Source organism: Myotis nattereri, assembly GCF_964212035.1.
Source record: "Myotis nattereri genome assembly, chromosome: 3".
NCBI classification, from domain to species: Eukaryota; Metazoa; Chordata; class Mammalia; order Chiroptera; family Vespertilionidae; genus Myotis; species Myotis nattereri.
In genome coordinates this window covers 33881979-33899686 of record NC_138077.1, presented here as the reverse complement: position 1 = coordinate 33899686, position 17708 = coordinate 33881979, and the positions used below count along the sequence as shown (strand labels likewise).

Sequence of the window (17708 nt, the reverse complement as noted above, 5' to 3'; positions counted from 1 at the left end):
GACGTTAAATTCCTTGGCCGAGGTCTCTCAGCTGATTAGCTGATCAATAACAGATACAGGAGTCCAGTGGCATCTGATTGAAAGGGCATTCTCTTGATCATTGTACATGATATAGTCTTTCATTCCACAATTAGCACTTTAAAAAACTGATCCTAGTACTTTTAAAATTGAATTGTAAGAGCATTTATGTTCCTGCAGAAGATAGTCTAGGTAAATACTCTGACAATGTCATAGAAACAGAGAAATGTAATTGGTATGCCCTGTTCTTATTGAAAGCTTATATTTTACTCTGTTAGATTTTTTACCTTTTTATCTTTACATTGAAAGCCATGATAGATTGTTCATGTTAAAATAATGGGTAACCAAAAAAAAAAAAAAACACTCCCAAATTCATAATATCCTAAATGTCCACTAATAGATATTGATAAATGAATTATGATATATTCATAAATTGGAATTCTGTACTTCAGTGAAAATAAAAGACCTCGACCTAAATATATCAACATAAATAAATATCAAAACGTTTAATAAAGCAAGTTGCAGAAGATTAGGGGCAATAAAATGCTATTAAATAAATGAAGCTTAAAATAAGTAAAACAATTCCATATATTATTCATGGATACATAAATATGTATTAACAAGGCATGTGTCATTCCTGAGTAAGGAGGAAAGAGAATGAAATTAGTTCTAGTTATTAATTAATTAATTCACATAATTAATTAATTGGCACCTAAGATAGATAACCTGTGATGAGGCCTTAAAAAAACAGCAATTAATTAAGTTTTACATATCTTAGCATTTGATAGTGGTGGGTGATAACACACACACACACACACACACACACATATACACACACCTTTGTTTGGAATTTTCTGTATTATCCTGTATGTTTGAAATATTTTGTAATAAATATATTAAAATAATGAGATCAGAAAAGCTTTACTCAGCAGAGCAGGCAAGTAGTTGAGCTTATCAATCCATACAGGACTCACTTCATCTGGCTTTGAAGTTAGTGGAGATACCAGCTCAAAAATCCCTCCATTGTTTCTCCCCTTGGGTTAATGCATGTGTTATCATACTGAGAGAAATAAGATAAAAAATGAATAAAACTTAAAGAGACATAAATGGGAATATATCATGTCACTTTCATTGACTTATCAAAATAACTGGTTTATCCACAATTTTGTGCTTGAGTGACCCAGTCCAAAGGGATGATTATAGAGAGAGCAGAGAGAAGTACAATCCAGTCATTGCTCCCAAATAGCTACAATATTATAAAGAAATACGTCACATAAAAATAAGTCACATAAAGAAATAAGTCACATAAAAAATGGCTCTAATGCAGGTTGGAAAGTGACATGTTCAAGCAATACATGATGAGTTGGAGGTAGGATCCAGTAGGAAGTCTGACTGCTAATTTTACATAATTTTTTGTGTTATCTTTTTTTATGTCACCTGTTTTCTCCTACCTTGCTTTTTTTTTTTATTATTGAACTTAATCCCCCCAACCCCATTGAATTTCTTATTCAAGGGTAAGGACTTTGTGTTGTGTGTTTTTTTAAATAATATCTTTATATTCATCATAAAATCTATATGAAAATCCTTTACATAGTGCAGGCCTCGGTAAATTTCAGCTGATCTGGATTGAATGCATGCTTATCACTGAGCAATGTAGAGTCTGGCCAATTCGGTTGACTGGCATTATTCACTGCAGTAATGTTCTATTGAGTCATTGCAAACACTGAATTAGGGAACATAGATCCATTTCCCCTAGGTAAATACACACACACACACACACACATAGTTATAAATTATAATCTTAAATCTTAAACATGATTTACCTTAGTAGATTTTATTTATTTTACAATAGAGAAAATAAAGTTCTGATGTGTTAAGTGACTTGTCTGAGGCCACTAATAGTCCAGAGTTGGAACTCAAACCCCCTCCACCTTGCCAAGAGCTAGAGTTTGTAGGACTACACTACACATCTCACTACCATCCCTGTCCTCTGTTCAGCTCTGAGAGCTGAAACAAGTAGGCAGAGTATCACCTTGTTCAATCTCAGCTGGAAACATACTCATAGGGTAATTCAAATTATGTACTGTTTTGCTCATGTCCATGAATAACTGTGAAAGCACCATGAGTATTGATTTAGAAGTTACAAATACATTTTAGTGAACAGGCAAATTTGAAAATACTGATCTAGGAATAATAAAGACTGACTGTGTTAACTAAAGCTAAATAATGTTTTATAGCTATGTGTTTGAGTTGCTTTGAGTTCAGAATACATCTGCCTGTCAACAGTGCTTACTATTAATATTCGATTTAAGAATTGGATTTAGTAATAATAATTTAATAATAGTTGCATTTAATAATGGCCAGCTCCAGTGGAGTGTGGTGATTTTCAATGGCCCCATCTAGCTATGTAACTAAAATGTGCCTGTGTGGCCAGCCCCCACTGTAAGAAAACCTGATCACCGACAGATTTTGGGCTTTCTCTACCAATATGTTTCACATGCACACTGGTGGTGGTTCATGACCTAGGGACAAGGAGTATCTTGTGAGACCCAGCAATAGGAGAACAAAGCCTGAGTCTGAGATTTCCAGACTCCATTCAATACCTACCCTTCTCCTGCTATTGCTGTATTATAGTCTTTGCCTGTCATAAAGCTGTCCAGTGAGTATAAGCTATTTTGAGTACTGTGAGTCCTTTCAGTAACTGAAGTCACCAATGTGTAATTAATTCACCTAGTAAGTACTTTAAAAATGGGATGAATAAGCAAATGAACACAATTACACAAAATGTTGTTAGCCTTTAAAAGAAGAGACAGGTCTACCCTGAGTTAATAGAATAGGAAAGAGTTCATGAATCAGGGGGAATTTGTGTTGGGCCTCAAAGAATGAATAAGATTGGAACAAACATTGAAGGTCATGGAAGAGACCTCAGGCACATTCCAGAAACAGCAGAAAGGATGTGTAGCATATACTGTGGTGCTCAGCCTGCTTGGACCTAGCTCACATGCCAAAGACTGGTTCACACCAGTGTAGAAAGACCTGTCCTTCTTGCCTCAATGCATATCAATTTCAAAGGGCCATCCCCGCCAGGAGGCTCCCTGTGGAAAGGAGTGGAGGGAGGAGTTGCCTGTGAGTCTCTCCCTCCTTGCCAGGTATTTAGTCCCAGGGCATGCCCCAACAAGCTTCCTGCTGGCAAACTTCCATCTCAGGGCCTTCATATTTCCCGTGGGACATCTGACCTATGACAGAAAGGACAGGGGCAGCCACATTTGAGGAGGATTTAGTTTAGTTTGGCCGGAATACAGAATAAATGAAGATCAGCATTGAACGAGACAGGAAAAGTCAGGTTACAGCCAAATCAAGCAAGCACTTCATGAAAAGGCTAAATAATTTGGATTTTATTCACTGGATGATGAAAAGCCCTTACATATTCCTAGCAGGGGAAGAGTATTATTAAATCAATTCACAAAAAAAGTTAAACTGGCAATACTGTGGAGCAGGGATCTCCAAAGCAGTGTGCTCACATGCCACCAGGAGATGACCAGATAGGTGAGAAAAGGGAAGTAAATTGCTGAACTTCTCTGTAGCATAATATTTTACATGAAGCAAAAAGAGAAAGAAGTTACGCTTTGCTAATATGAATATATGGTGCAATGCCAGTGCCTTCACATGGTTTGTTGTGTGATGCATACGGCACTAGAGATATTCTTGGGAAAGTGTGAAGCTCTGTAAAGCGGTAGGCTTGCCAGCAGTGGCATTTTATCGTTGTTATGGTTCTTCTTCAATGTTTAGTGATGGATTGGAGTTTACATCGCTGGATAGGTGGATTTATACATTTTCATCATGTTTTAATTGAAGTACCCTTCACAGAACAGGCTACTGGATTGTTTTTCCCACAAGATAAATGTGGAGTAAGGGAAATACTAGTAATACAATCATAAGAAAAAGAAACAAGGAAAAATGAAACTTCTACGTTTAGTACAAGCTCTTCTTCAGCTACATTGCAAGACTCAAAACAAGGTCTATTTAATCATATATACTAACTTCACACAAAAATATTGAAAAGCGTGAGGAGAGATGGGGGTTTGTGGCTCTGGAGAGCTGAAGGAACAGACTCCAGATCCCTGAGCTGAGTTCCTCTCCCACACCACAGATGCCAGCTTTCATGTGTGGTGTACTCCCCTGAAACGGCATCAGGCTTTTCCCCAAAAAGCAATCACCCCACCCTCTGGATACCCTGTCACCCCATCCTATGGAGCTTGTGCTCTGCTGAGGAGTCAGCTGCCTAGCCCAGGGTGTAAAGATCTGGGAAGACTCAGGGAGTATCTGTGACTGAGTTGTATGACTTTGGGATGGGGAACAATCACCCCACTTTCTCGTGAAATTGACTGGTGTCTCCCCTCACCAGGGACTCCCTAGCCCCATTCTCTACACTCCTGGTGGCCCCACCCTCCCAATTTTTGGTGGCTCTGCCTTGCTATGGTCTGGCCAGAATATGGGACAGACTGTATTGTGTGGCTCAGTGGCAAGCGCAACTCTCTCAACCTTCCCTCAAGACTGACCTGCACCTCCCCCTCAAGGGAGGTATGCTAGCCCATCCACCCAACTCCTGTGGCCCCATCCTACTGTGATCATGATCAGGCAAATCCTGGACAGACTGAGTTGTGTGGCTCTAGGACAGGGAACATTTTTCTCTCACATGCCAAACAGGTGCAGAGCCTTCCCTTCACACAGTCAAATATTGCTCTGCTTGGGCACAATAAAATCTGCTGGCCTCACCCTGCTGATTGCCTGAGACCCTGCCCAACCACAAAGATGTGCGAGCACCCAGAGGGTGGCAGCTAACCTTTGTATGCACTGGGACATGGGTTAGTGTGACCTCAAACCCAGCCCTGGCACCAAGTCTGAACCTGTATAGATCTGGCGAACACCAGTCAACAAACTCACAACAAACAAAAGTTCTAGACCAGATGGATTCAGAGGTGATTTTACCAAACATTCAAAGAAGAAATAATATCTGTCCTTCTGAAACCATTCAAAAAAATTCAAGAGGAGGAAATTCAAGCTCATTCTACATGGCCAGCATTAGCCTAATTACAAAACCAGATAAGGACACCACAAAGCAATAAAAAAAATTATAGGCTTATATCCATGATAAACATAGATGCTAAAATTCTCAACAATACATGCTAAAATTATCAGTAATATATTAGAAAGATCATATGCCATGATCAACTGGGATTTATTTAAGGGAGGCAAGGGTAGTAAAAAAACCACAAATCAATAAATGTGATACACCAAATAACAAAAAATGAAGGATAAAAATCACATGATCAAATAAATAGTTGTAGAAAAGGCATTTGATAAAATGGAGCACACATTTATTAAAAAAAACAAAAAAAAAAAAACACCTCTCAGCAAGGTGGAAATAGAGGGAACATACCACAATGGAATAAAGGCCATATATGACAAACACACAGCCAACATCATACTAAATGGGCAAAAACTAAAAGCATTTTCCTTAAGATCAGGAACAAGGCAAGGAAGTCTGCTTTCACCACTCTTATTCAATATAGTATTGGAAGTCCTAGCTACAGCAACAAGCCAAGGGAAAAAATAAATAAATAAAAGGCATCCAAATTGGAAAGGAAGAAGTAAAATGTCATTATTTGTAAATAACACGATACTATATATATATATAGAACCAATAGATGCCACCAAAAACTACTAGAACTGATAAATGAATTCAATTAAAGTAGTAGGATACAAAATAAATATTCAGAAATCAGTTGCTTTTTATACAGTAATGATGACCTATCAGAAAGGGAAACTAAGAAAACAACCCCATTTACAATTGTTTTAAAAAAAGTACCTGGGTCCTAACTGGTTTGGCTCAGTGGATAGAGTGTCAGCCTGCGGACTCAAGGGTCCCAGGTTCGAGTCCGGTCAAGGGCATGTACCTGGGTTGCGGGCACATCCCCAGTGGGAGATGTGCAGGAGGCAGCTGATCGATGTTTCTCTCTCATTGATGTTTCTAACTCTCTATCTCTCTCCCTTCCTCTCTGTAAAAAATCAATAAAATATATTAAAAAAAAGATGTAAAAATGTTTAAAAAAAATTAAAAATGTATATGGAACCTCAAAAGGCTCCAAATTGCCACAGCAATCTTGAGAAAAAAGAATAAAGTTGGAGAATTGCTATCTAATATCAAACTATATTACAAGGCCACAGTAATCAAAACATCATGACACTGGCATAAAAACATACGTATAGCTCAATGCAACAGAATAGGGAGCCCAGAAATAAACCCACATCCTTAGAACCAAGGATTACAAAGGATCTACTCTGAGATGGGAATATCCAAGTTACAGACCTTGATTACATAGAAGTTCAAGGGGTACCATGTCCCATGTTGTGGCCATATCAATATGTAGCTATTGAAAACTAATGTAGTAACAAATATATCCTGCCATGACCATTATTAACTGATTACTTGATTAATGGCTAGCACCAACTAAGCATGAAGTAGGTCCAGTGAGCTAATTTCATAATCTCATTTAATTTTTCTAAATACCAAAAAGTAGAGATCATTATCTCAGTGTAATTGATCATTACATTGAAGATCTGAAATACAAAGCCACTGAAACACTTTTCAATAAAACAAGAACACGGTTTTGTGAATGTATTGAATTCCAACAAATAGAAAGAGATAAGGCAGAAGAATCAATAGACTCTACAGACAACCCTGCCTCCTTCTCCATTTTGTCCATAGCCTCCTTCTAGGATAAAAGGTAGGCAAGCCTCAACAGTTCTCCAGTTACATCCCATTCCCTCTTCCTTTGCAAAAAAGTATAAGCAATTCTACTTGTTCTCTTTCTCCTTGGGTTACTTCTACTTTAAATGAACCTTTCCAAACATGTGAGAAAATAAGAGAAAATAGAATGCTAAGGATAAATGGCACACTAAAATTTGACAGTAATAGGAGAAAACAATTTACCAACTAAATATTTTAAAGAATATCCAGGGAAAAAATCCTGAGTATATGCAGAGGTTCTAGCTGGTGGCAATTTATCTTTGTAGAGAAAAACAAACAATACTAATGGAAGGCAGCACCTAGCACTGGGCCCAATTTGTTTACCAAGATCTTCCTTCCTGGAAAACACTCTTCCCAGGCTCAGCTTTTGCCTAGACGGGTGGGCAAACTTTTTGACTTGAGGGCCACAATGGGTTCTTAAACTGGACAGGAGGGCCGGAACAAAAGCATGGATAGAGTGTTTGTGTGAACTAATACATGTTAACACTGCTGCTGGTGAAGGAGTGGAGGGGAGAGCAAGAGAACCCTCCGCTCTTTCAGCTCCGCAGGCCGGATAGAACAGCCGAACGGGCCGGATCTGGCCCGCGGGCCGTAGTTTGCCCATGGCTGGCCTAGAGGGACTCCAGCTAGTATTCATCAAGGCCTGTTTCAAAGATCAGTACATCCTTTCCAGATTCGCCCAACCCCAAAAGCATGTGTTACCATTCTTGTAACTGTACCCATAACAGTTTTTAATCACAGCAACTTATACACGCAGCTTCCTTCTTCATCCTTACACTATTTAGTGTGAAGCAACTTAGGAATAACAAAGGAATAGTGCTAATTTGCATGGAGACTGCAGTTCAATGGGGAAGACACAATTTATGTAAGTCAATTATACAAATAACTATCTAGTCATAAATGCTTTGCCAAAAGGGATAATGCAGGGTGCTCTGAGGGAAGATTTAATGGACCTGTAGTAAGAATGTGATCTTGAAGAAGTGATCTATAAACTGGGTTCTGAAAGATGAATAGGAGTTGGCAGGTCAGGACCAGAGGACCGAGTGTGCCAGACTGAGGCAAGGGAAGACCCAAATGCTGTGAAACCAGAGGCTTTCCAACAACAAAGAGACCGGTATGACTTGAAAGAAGAGTGGGGCAACAGGCTGGAGAGAAGACAACTCAATAATTTCTATGCCATTTTAGGAAAAATGTGAGATCACATCCCAAGTCTGAGAAGAATTATAATCATAAAAATAACATGATCAAATTAGCCTCACTCTTCAAAAAAGAGGCTATCACTTTGGAACTGTTGATTTTTAGTAACCTTCCCCAGAATAAATCATTACATTGTAGGTTATCAGAAAATATTTCTTGATACAAATAAGTGGAAACATTTCACTTATTCATTATTACTTTTCATCAAGTAGCCCTACCCTCAGATTTTTAAAAATATACCTGTGATGACTGACCTCTGTGACAATGGCATTATCTTAATTAGAGTTGGAGCAAGAGGGGATGAAACAGGGGAACAAATTAAACTATACTGAAAACTCATCACGCAGGGGTATGTGTGGGTGACTGTATAGACTGGCAGCTAATTACATTACTGTTTGGCAAAAACAGTAAAATTTTAAGATACCATGGCAGCTTTTTTGACAATGCAAGGGAAAAAATATCAAAGTGATAGCATTTCCTTTTACATTCCACAACTGAATTTCTACTATGACCATCATTACAACTAATGGCTTGATGACGAAAATAAGACTTTTTGGGGGTGGGGGGTGGGGGGGAGAGACCAGCAGCCTGACTCTGTACTTAGTTAATCAGTATCCCTAATGAACATTCCTGTTAGCCTATAGTCTACCAGCCTTGGGCAAACTACAGCCCGCAGGCCGAATCCGGCCCCGTTTGAAATGAATAAAACTAAAAAAAAAAAAAAAAGATGGTACCCTTTTATGTAATGATGTTTACTTTGAATTTATGTTAGTTCACACAAACACTCCATCCATTTTAGAGAACCCATTGTGGTCCTCCAGTCAAAAAGTTTGCCCACCCCTGGGTCACTTGCCCCTTCCTTAATTATCTGGTCTTGCAAGACCTGTTTACCTAAATGCTCCCATTTCACAGAGGCCATAAACCATGAACCATACACAACCCCTGGAGGGGGTTATCAGCGCTGGCGCCAGGCCAGGCCTTTAGGTGTGGTCTCACGGCCCCCATCCCAACACACAGGGCTTTTTGCAAAGCTCATGAAAGGTCCGGAAGTCTGATCCATATTTGAGAGACAAAAAAACCAAAGGGTATAAAGAGAAAGCTTCCTCCATATTGGCTTGCTCAGGATTTGGAAACAGGCTCCCCTGAGTCACGGTACTTGTACATCTGGGAATAAATGAGTTTTTCCTGTATCTCCAGGTAATCCTGTGTATTTTTCAGTCACCTGGTAAATTCTGTAACAGGCTAAATATTAGAGTGTCTTATTTGTGTTGTTTTCAGGGAGCAGCTGAAACAAGTCATTTAACTTTTAACTATATACAATAAGTTTTACTTTTCATTTACTGTGAACCTACTCTCAGATAGAATCTCCAAATACGAATTATCAAATCTAGACTCTACTTAGAAGTCTTGACTGCCAGGGATTAAGACGGCGAAATTGGGTGAGGGGCAGGAATCAAGAAGACAGAATGTTAAATTTTTATTTTATCTTTTAAAAAGCCTGGGCAACAATTTTAATGTATGTGTAAACTACTGCAGGAAGACTCTTGAAAACCAACTGGCAGCCTTTTGATCCCCCAGAAGAAAATGAAGAATCACTCAAGAGCTTAGGAGAGACATCCAGGTAGAGTTGATTACTTTCCTTGATGTTAAATTGATGCTTTGGTCTGAAAGGGGCAACCTGTGGGTCACAAGTCATTGCTTCCAGAAGCAACTTAATTATGTCTGCCAGTGTCTTTATAGAGAAGATAGCACAACCTAACAGCAGTTCTATATTCTCAATTTACTATTTAAGTTTATTTGTGTTTCTAGTGAGTTGCTGTGCCTGGGAATAGTGGAGAATCGCTCTTCCTGGTGCCCTGCTTAATTAAAGTCCTCTTTAAAAAAAATCCCTTGTGGCCAGAGAATAGCTACAACTTTGGCAGAAGCAGCGCTAAGTTTCTCAGTATGGCCCTATGCCAGGCTGTGTCAATCTTGACCCCGTGGAGGATGATTAGCAGAGACACGGTAGTTAAACTTTTGTGTTCATTCACTCCCAGGCTTCTGCTGGAATTGGCAAATACTATAGTGACTATTGTTTAAGAAGTAAGTGTCTACTAGGAGTTGGACTAAAACCACCAACTCCTTTCACATAAGGCACCAAACAACAATAATGGCTTCCTGTCATTCCTGACATGGCTTAGAGCTCAACCAGTGCCCCAAAGGCGAAAGAATATGACAGTGGTAATCTTCTTCAGCTATCCACATTCTTATTGCCTTTCATATTACAGTTCTACCAGTGCTAATACTAATAAGATTCAAAACGATGTTCTATTCATGGGTCATTTGTGTAACAGACCAATGAATAGATATTCACAAGGATTTCATATACACGTGGGATACTAATTGCTAGATGAATTCATCATTTAAAGAAAATTGACTAATAGAGTTTAGAATCAAAAAGTGTTTCAAAAAAATTTCTAAGTTGTAAATAATGACCAAAACACCAACTTTCATTACATTTTAGATCTTACTGTCCAAGTTCTGTGTTTGAAATAATTTTTAGTGTTTCTAAATTCCTTGAAATATCACATTTTTCCCCCATGGCTGAAAATAATTCTAATGTACATTTTGGTAAATTATAACCAGAAATAATTATATCACACTTGTAAGTTTTGATAAAATAATCTATCTAAATAAGGTAAATAAACTTTGTACAAAACTCACTAAAAATTTTCAATTATTTGTTTGATTAAAATTCAACCTTTAAATATATTCCTTTCTGCTTTGGGGATTTTGCACAAAACTTCAAAATGTCTATCAATTCAAATAAGAAATCATGTATTTAAGAAAAAAAATGAAAAGCAGAAATGAAGAAACCAATTTTTAAGCAAAAAAGTAACAAGCAAGCTAAAGCCAGGTCTCTTTATTCATTTAACAAGTATTTGTTGGTCACCAGTAATGTGCCAGGCACTGTTCTAGGTGCTGGTGAGAAACACACAGCTTTGAGAAAGCAGACAGAAATCCCTGCCATCACTGCCACTACAATATTGTTTCATTACGTAAAATATTTTACTTTTGTATATTCATTTAATACTCAGATGTGATTGCTAAAGACCACAGCTTTAAATAATAGGCACTTTCAGTATCAGTCTCATAGTAGCATATACATTAGAACACCTGGCACAGTTAAAGAGGTAATGAAACTGGTGACTTTTTTTTACCCAAGAAAAAGGATAGATAACATTGTCACTTGTATGTAAAGTTTTGGACAGCTAAGTAATATAGATGTAAATTAAAAATGACAGATGCAGTTACTTGAAACATAATGGTTACTGAAGTGAATCTTTATTCCTTCTAGTGTTATGGTTAACTATTAAATGACTCAAGGATCACTTTCAGGTACAAATTTTGTGACAACTGTTGGTCAATGTCATATGTACTAATCACTGTCAGTTCTGTCATAAGAGAAGTGATTGTCCTATGGGGGAAATCATACTAGTTACAATCCCAAGTTAATTTTTATCAAATCAATGTCCATGGATTTCATACATGACCTTGTTGAATTTCTAAGCACAGTAAGTATTCCATATGACAATAAAAAGGTATTCATCAAAACTTTTTAAGGCAACAGAATTTTCAATTCATGCTGAAATATTAAAATTAACCTTTTTTCCTTCTGAAGACTCAACATTCACTGGGTGTGTCAAGGGAGTAAAAACTACTGTTACACATAAGTGATGCCAAACATCTGCATCAGGAATAAATTGTACATCAGTTGGATGTTTCCAAAAAGGCGGAGGTTGAGAAACATATAGAGACCTCCATATTATTCCCTGACTTTTTCACTCTTTTCAGAATTTACTATGTTATTTAGATACAGACAAAATGTAAAAAAAAAAAAAACCCACATTCTAGGAAAATATTTTCTTGATATTTTATCTCCTCCATAACTTCTGCCCGCCCCCCCAACACATTGCCACTACCAAATAAATAAGTAAGCAAGCAAATGAATAAATAAATGGACTTATTTTCTAGATTATGCCAAAAATGAAACAGAATTATAGATACAAGTAAAAGATAGATAAACCCGTTTCTTACTGAAACACCACTAACAGCACACCCAAAGCGATGACATGGGCTTCAGCAGGCAGCTCTAACTGCAGACACAGGTGGTATTAGAAAGGCAGACGATAGAAAAAGAAGAGGTTACTGCCTGGCCTGTCTCAAGGGAACAAGTTTATGTACAAAAAGTGTGACTAGATATATAGTTAAAATACTAAACAAAAATTGCTACAGAAGCAGATAAAAGTGAAAACACTATAAAAAATATATCCTCCTATTTCATAAGTCAAACCCAAGCTCCTCAAGTTAAAGTTGGGTCCTAAGATGTCAACTGTGTTGGGTAGATCTGAGTCTCAGCCTGGAACCTTCTTTCCTGGGATGCATCACTGTGGTTTTTGACTTTACATCTGTGGCAGTAACTTAGATTCTATTTGTTCCAAAATGAATTTCATGCTCAACTTGTTTTTCTTAATTAAACTTCCTTTAGTGGTTCCTAATATGTGTATTATTGAAACTCATTAGTCCCATTCACATTCTCCTGTCAATTTTTGGCTACACATTCATATACTGAAGTGCTCTGTTGCTATCTATAGTAAGAAAATTAAATAATAAATATGGGGACTTGAACGTTTTATGAGTGTCAGAATGAGAGAGTGCCTGCAAGGCCCATAAGGTTTCACACAAAAGAGGCATTACTGCGATAGCTAACATGCTGACACATCTCTGATCTATAAAGTCTGCAGTAATGGCAGCAGTAAAGCGTCCTGCCATTGACTAGAATTTCTCTTACATGCAACGGAAATAGGCACAGAAGAGATTATATTGACTGTCATAAAAAGAATTCATATAAAATCCCCCCAAATGTTTAATCATTTCAAATGTCTGGAGTGATTTACTCGTTTTCTCTGACTTCAGTTAAGCTTAGAGTTGGCAGTCTCTCTTTCACATAGGTTTGCTATCAAATAAGTATAGTTTTGGGGGCAGGGGGCAAGGGGAATCTTAAAGGCAGGGATAATTCATAGCATCATAGCAATATTTGACATTGGCAATGTGATTTCATTAATAACAAAGCGAAAGTAATCAAACCTGTAACTGCTAAGGAATCATTCTTCTTAGAAATAGTGGGGAATGTTGCTATCCCATAAGATTAAGCGGTTAGTTCCCTCAAAGTATTTCAAATTATCTTTGCAAATGTATTAAAAATGACACTCTAGATTCATGATGAGTGCTCACTATTTTGTTTGTTGTTGTTTTTAGTTTTTATAGGATTTGCAAATTTGAGATACTCAAAATTAAAATTTTAAATGAACTGAAAGTTGGGCTTCTTTTTTTGCATTTTCAATAAAGCAAAAGAGATGAGAGATTTGCATTGGGGTTGCCATTTGTTAAACATCTACAAATCATTAAAAAAGGATTGCCCTTTTCATTTTGCTTTCAGTCGATTGTGCAGTAATTTAATTTTTAAAAATTAGTTAATGTAGAATAACATTTAACTGTATCTAATCATCTCAAAATCAAAGGAAGCTACAGCAAATGTGTTATCTCCCCCTGAATGTTAGGCCACTTGGAACACATGGGAGGCTTTCGAGGGACAGGTGCAGCTGTCAAGTGAAGCTCCAGTAAATGAAACACTCATTTTTCAAGTTTTGGGGAACCCAATGCCATTTCTTGTCACATACGTTAGAAACTGTGCTTGCAATTTTTAGGGCTCATTGAGAGCTTCCATTCCTTTACTCCAAACTACCACATTCTGTGTTATTTGTAGCAAAGTTGGATCAGCTAAAAGCCACCATGTTCTTTTTAATAATCCTGAACAAAAATAGGCATTTGAATGTAGTAAAGCAAAACGTAATTTTCTAAGTGAACTCTTCAGGTTTTTCAGTAGTTCCCCACACTGAAAATTGCAAGATTTTCAATGCAAATGTTCTCTACTCTATTCATGGAGAACATGTATGAAATGGGGTACCTTGCTCTTCACTTACTGGCTGCAGTTTTAAAAACTTTTATGGTGTGTGGTTTTGTTTATTTCCATTGTTATTGACCTTCCAAAGTGAATTTACCACCTACGAAGTTCATCAAAGTTTTTCATACAAACTGTTTGTAGAAACCAAAGGGTAGGCCAGAGTTCCCCCCTTTTCATTCTCTCTGCCAAAAGAGAATAGAATGAGGGAGTAGGAAGTACTGACTACTCTTGAGAGAGAAAAGTATTGTTCAAACAAGAAAAGGCACATTAAGCTCAATTTTCTTATTTAGCACTATGGGGCATACCATGACCACTGGCTCAAAGATTGCAAAATATGCAAATTAACTTTGAACAGGACCTCCTTTTTTCAAGTTCCATATTCTTCATTCACTTTCATATCAACATTGCCTTATCTTTTGGCCTAAAAAGAGAAATCCCAGACTACCTCCTATTCACCTTCACTATTTATTTAATATTATCATTTATTATGTTATTTACTAGCTGCCTTCTTCTGTTGATTTAATTTTTCTAAAAGGTGTTACATGTTAATGGACTGTGTAGCTAGAAACAGCAGCTAGAAATGTACCAATACACAGAACATCCATTCTTCTAGTTCACACTGCACAAGAAACCATGTGACTCAGCTGTGCAAAATAAAAGGCAAACCTAGCCATTCAGATACCTCCTTAAAACTAACCATTGGGCTTGTAGAAACCATTTCTTGCTATTTCTATCATTTTGAGACAAGCTTACACAAAGTCTGCAGGAATAAAAACTAACTTCCCCTGTAGAATTCTTGGGAGACAAGTTATATATTTTGCTATTTCATCCTAAAAAGAAAAGAAAAAGAAATAGCATGTTCCTATCTCAAGATTTAGATTTAAGAAACACACACACACAAATCCAGGAAGAAAGTTTGGTGAGGCTCCCCTTTTAATGCCCGAATGCCGGGTGCACCTGGAATGCCTAAGGTAAGTACTGGCAAGATGAGTGCTTCAGATGACATTGAGGAGTTGCCTTCTAATGAGTTCACAAATAATGAAGAGGCTTCCATGCTAAAACCATAACTGTATCTACATACATTTCATAATCTGTAAACAGAAACCCCTGAAAAAAACATTTGATGCTTTTCTTCAAAACATTAAAATGTACACAACACATTATTTGACAGTTTAAGGAGTATCTATCTCCATTTTATTCTAATGCATGTGAATGTCAGAAGGTTTAAAATTTAAAGAATTGCCCTTACATTTAAAAAGCCAACTAAAATTATAATGCTGACCTGTCAGAAGGATGGGGGTGTTCATTAGCCTATTAACCTATCCATTAACCTATTCGTATATCTAGATAGCCAGGTACATATTTCAAATGAATCGTTTTTTATGTTATTGTTCCACACCTATGTGGGTTGCAAAACTGGTTTAGAATAATATGCTTTCCTTGATTCCAAAGCAACTTTTAGTTTCTTGACTCAATTAATAGTCACTCCTTTGAGTGATTCATTTTAATTATATCTGCTAAAATGCAGTTTCCTTCTGCAAATAAAAAATGAGCTTTTCTCGAGGTACAAAATATTCTTTTTTTAAAAAAATCGCCCTGAATTCTGCTGCAAGAAAATGGGAACGCGCGCGCGCTGCGCTCAGTCAGAAAGAAAACCCAGCAAGTGGCGAAGCAGGCAGGGCAGGGATGCATCAGAAATGCAGCTGCCTCCTGGCGCACTCGCCAGCCTGGGCCCTGGGCAGAAAGCTGCAGCGCCTTCCTGGGCTCGTCCGACTCCAGAAAGTTACCTCGGACTGTAATATGCAAAGTCGTGCGAGCGAAATACAAGACAACATGTGTGGCCAGTCACTCCCTTCTGTCTCTATCCCATGCAGTGACCCTGTAACCCTTTAGTGATAGGCTGGAGGGGGCAGGGGGGAGAGGAAAGGGGAAGGGAGAAAGAGACAATGCGAAAACGGCCAATTCCCTCTGCAAAATTCCCTGAGAAGCCAAGACAGCCGCGGACACCGCGCCGAGGCAGCCGCGATTTCCACCGGGGCTTTCCCCCTCCACTTGCGGGTTCCCAAGGCATCCCTGCCGCTTCTCCTTAAAGTCTCACTAGGAGAAAGCTCTGCATCCGGAAGGGATCTCCCAGCGGAAAGATTTTCAATGAAAAGTTGAGAGCTTGGAGGGTTGCTTGGCTTCCCCACAAAATAGGGTTTTTAAGCTCGATCTAGGCAGCTCCCTAACGATCCACCGGAGATGCGCGAGGTGCTTTTGCATGCCCCCTTCCCTCCCCATTTCACCGGCACCGCGGCCGCAGCACCTTCCGCGCAGAGGCCCCCGAACCCCCGCAGCCCCCTCCTAATAAAAGAGCCCCAGACTTACCCTCAGTAAGACAAATCCACCGAGGGGCACCCCTCATCTTCCCCAGCCCCCTTCCAACCAGCCAAGGAGACAGTTTCTACAACACTTCGCCTTCGAATTCAAGCTGAATCGGTCAAAGTATTTACCAGTTTCTAGTCCCCCTTTTTGTTTTGGAATCTTGAAACACCCCCCTCCCCGAAATAGTGTTTCAGAATTCAAGATGCTTCCTTTAATTGTTTTTCTTCTTTAAGCAGCCGCAACCCTAGTGTTGCGTCCCCCCGCTCCTTTTTTTTTCTTTTTCTTTTTTCTTTCTTTCTTTTTTTTTTTTTTTTTTATTCACCCACGGACACTTCCAAAACGTGCCGATTGATCCTTTTTTCTCTCCAGCTGCAACCGGGATCCAGAATCCTGGGGACCCAAAGCCACCTCCATGGAGATCCGACCATCAGGCAAGAAATACAAATGATCAAACAACGTGACTTCTTTCAGCTGCAATCAGATAATCCTACTAATCCAATAGATTTGTCTCGATTGGAAATTGACCTCAAAAATGAAGCCCTGGTGCTGATGTCCAACAGAGGGAGGAATTCGTAGCCCTGTCCGTGTGACCGAAAGGACTGTGGTTTCTTTCGTTCGTTCTTTCTTCTTTTTAAAAAATCTTTTTTGGATTCTGGGTGCACTGCTCGCAAAAATGCCGAGGACCCTGGTTTTCCCCTAATATAGGTTTCTACTTCAAATCAGTGCCGGATGAAAAATGGTACAAAGATACCCCTAGTGGCTCGATGTGATATTGCAGGAATCTCACTTTCCCAATCCCCGCTCCTCACCTTTTTTTTCCTCCTCCCCTCCCCTTGTATATAACTGACTGCTATAGTAGTTAAACAAGAAGGCTGAATGAAGATTAACATGAATAGTATATGATTACTTGAAAAAAATCATCTGATCTTTTTTTGTTTTACTCTGAAGACTGAATTTTCTGTGCTTGTCTCCCCAGTATCTATCTTTTTTCTACATAATTTTCCCCAGTGGGACAGCTACTGATTTCAAAGCAAGTGTATTTGTTTCTTGAACAACTAGATATCAAAGGAAGCTTCAGTTTTCCTGAATATACTACTTCTAGAAAAACTCGACATTTTGTTTCCTTTAAAGAAATATGTGTGTGTGTGTGTGTGTGTGTGTGTGTGCGCGCGCGCGCGTGCGTGTGTATTACACAATCTCTTCTCATTTTGACTTTTGATGTTCCTTCAGCAAAGCAGATTATGGCTGCTGTGAGCCTGTGGTGGAAGAGCATGGCCTAAGGGTCATTATATGGGCCTCAATATTTCTTGCTTG

General features: G+C 38.5%; 1 protein-coding gene across 1 annotated transcript in view; it reads right to left on the bottom strand.

The window, feature by feature from the left end:
- The window catches only part of NLGN1 (neuroligin 1), a gene marked incomplete at its 3' end in the record, with an annotated part of 2013512 nt that extends 1996976 nt beyond the window's left edge, over positions 1-16536 (bottom strand). The window contains exon 1 of the transcript XR_013995749.1: positions 16398-16536. The remainder of the gene's footprint in view (positions 1-16397) is intronic.
- Between the last annotated feature and the right edge of the window lie 1172 nt (positions 16537-17708).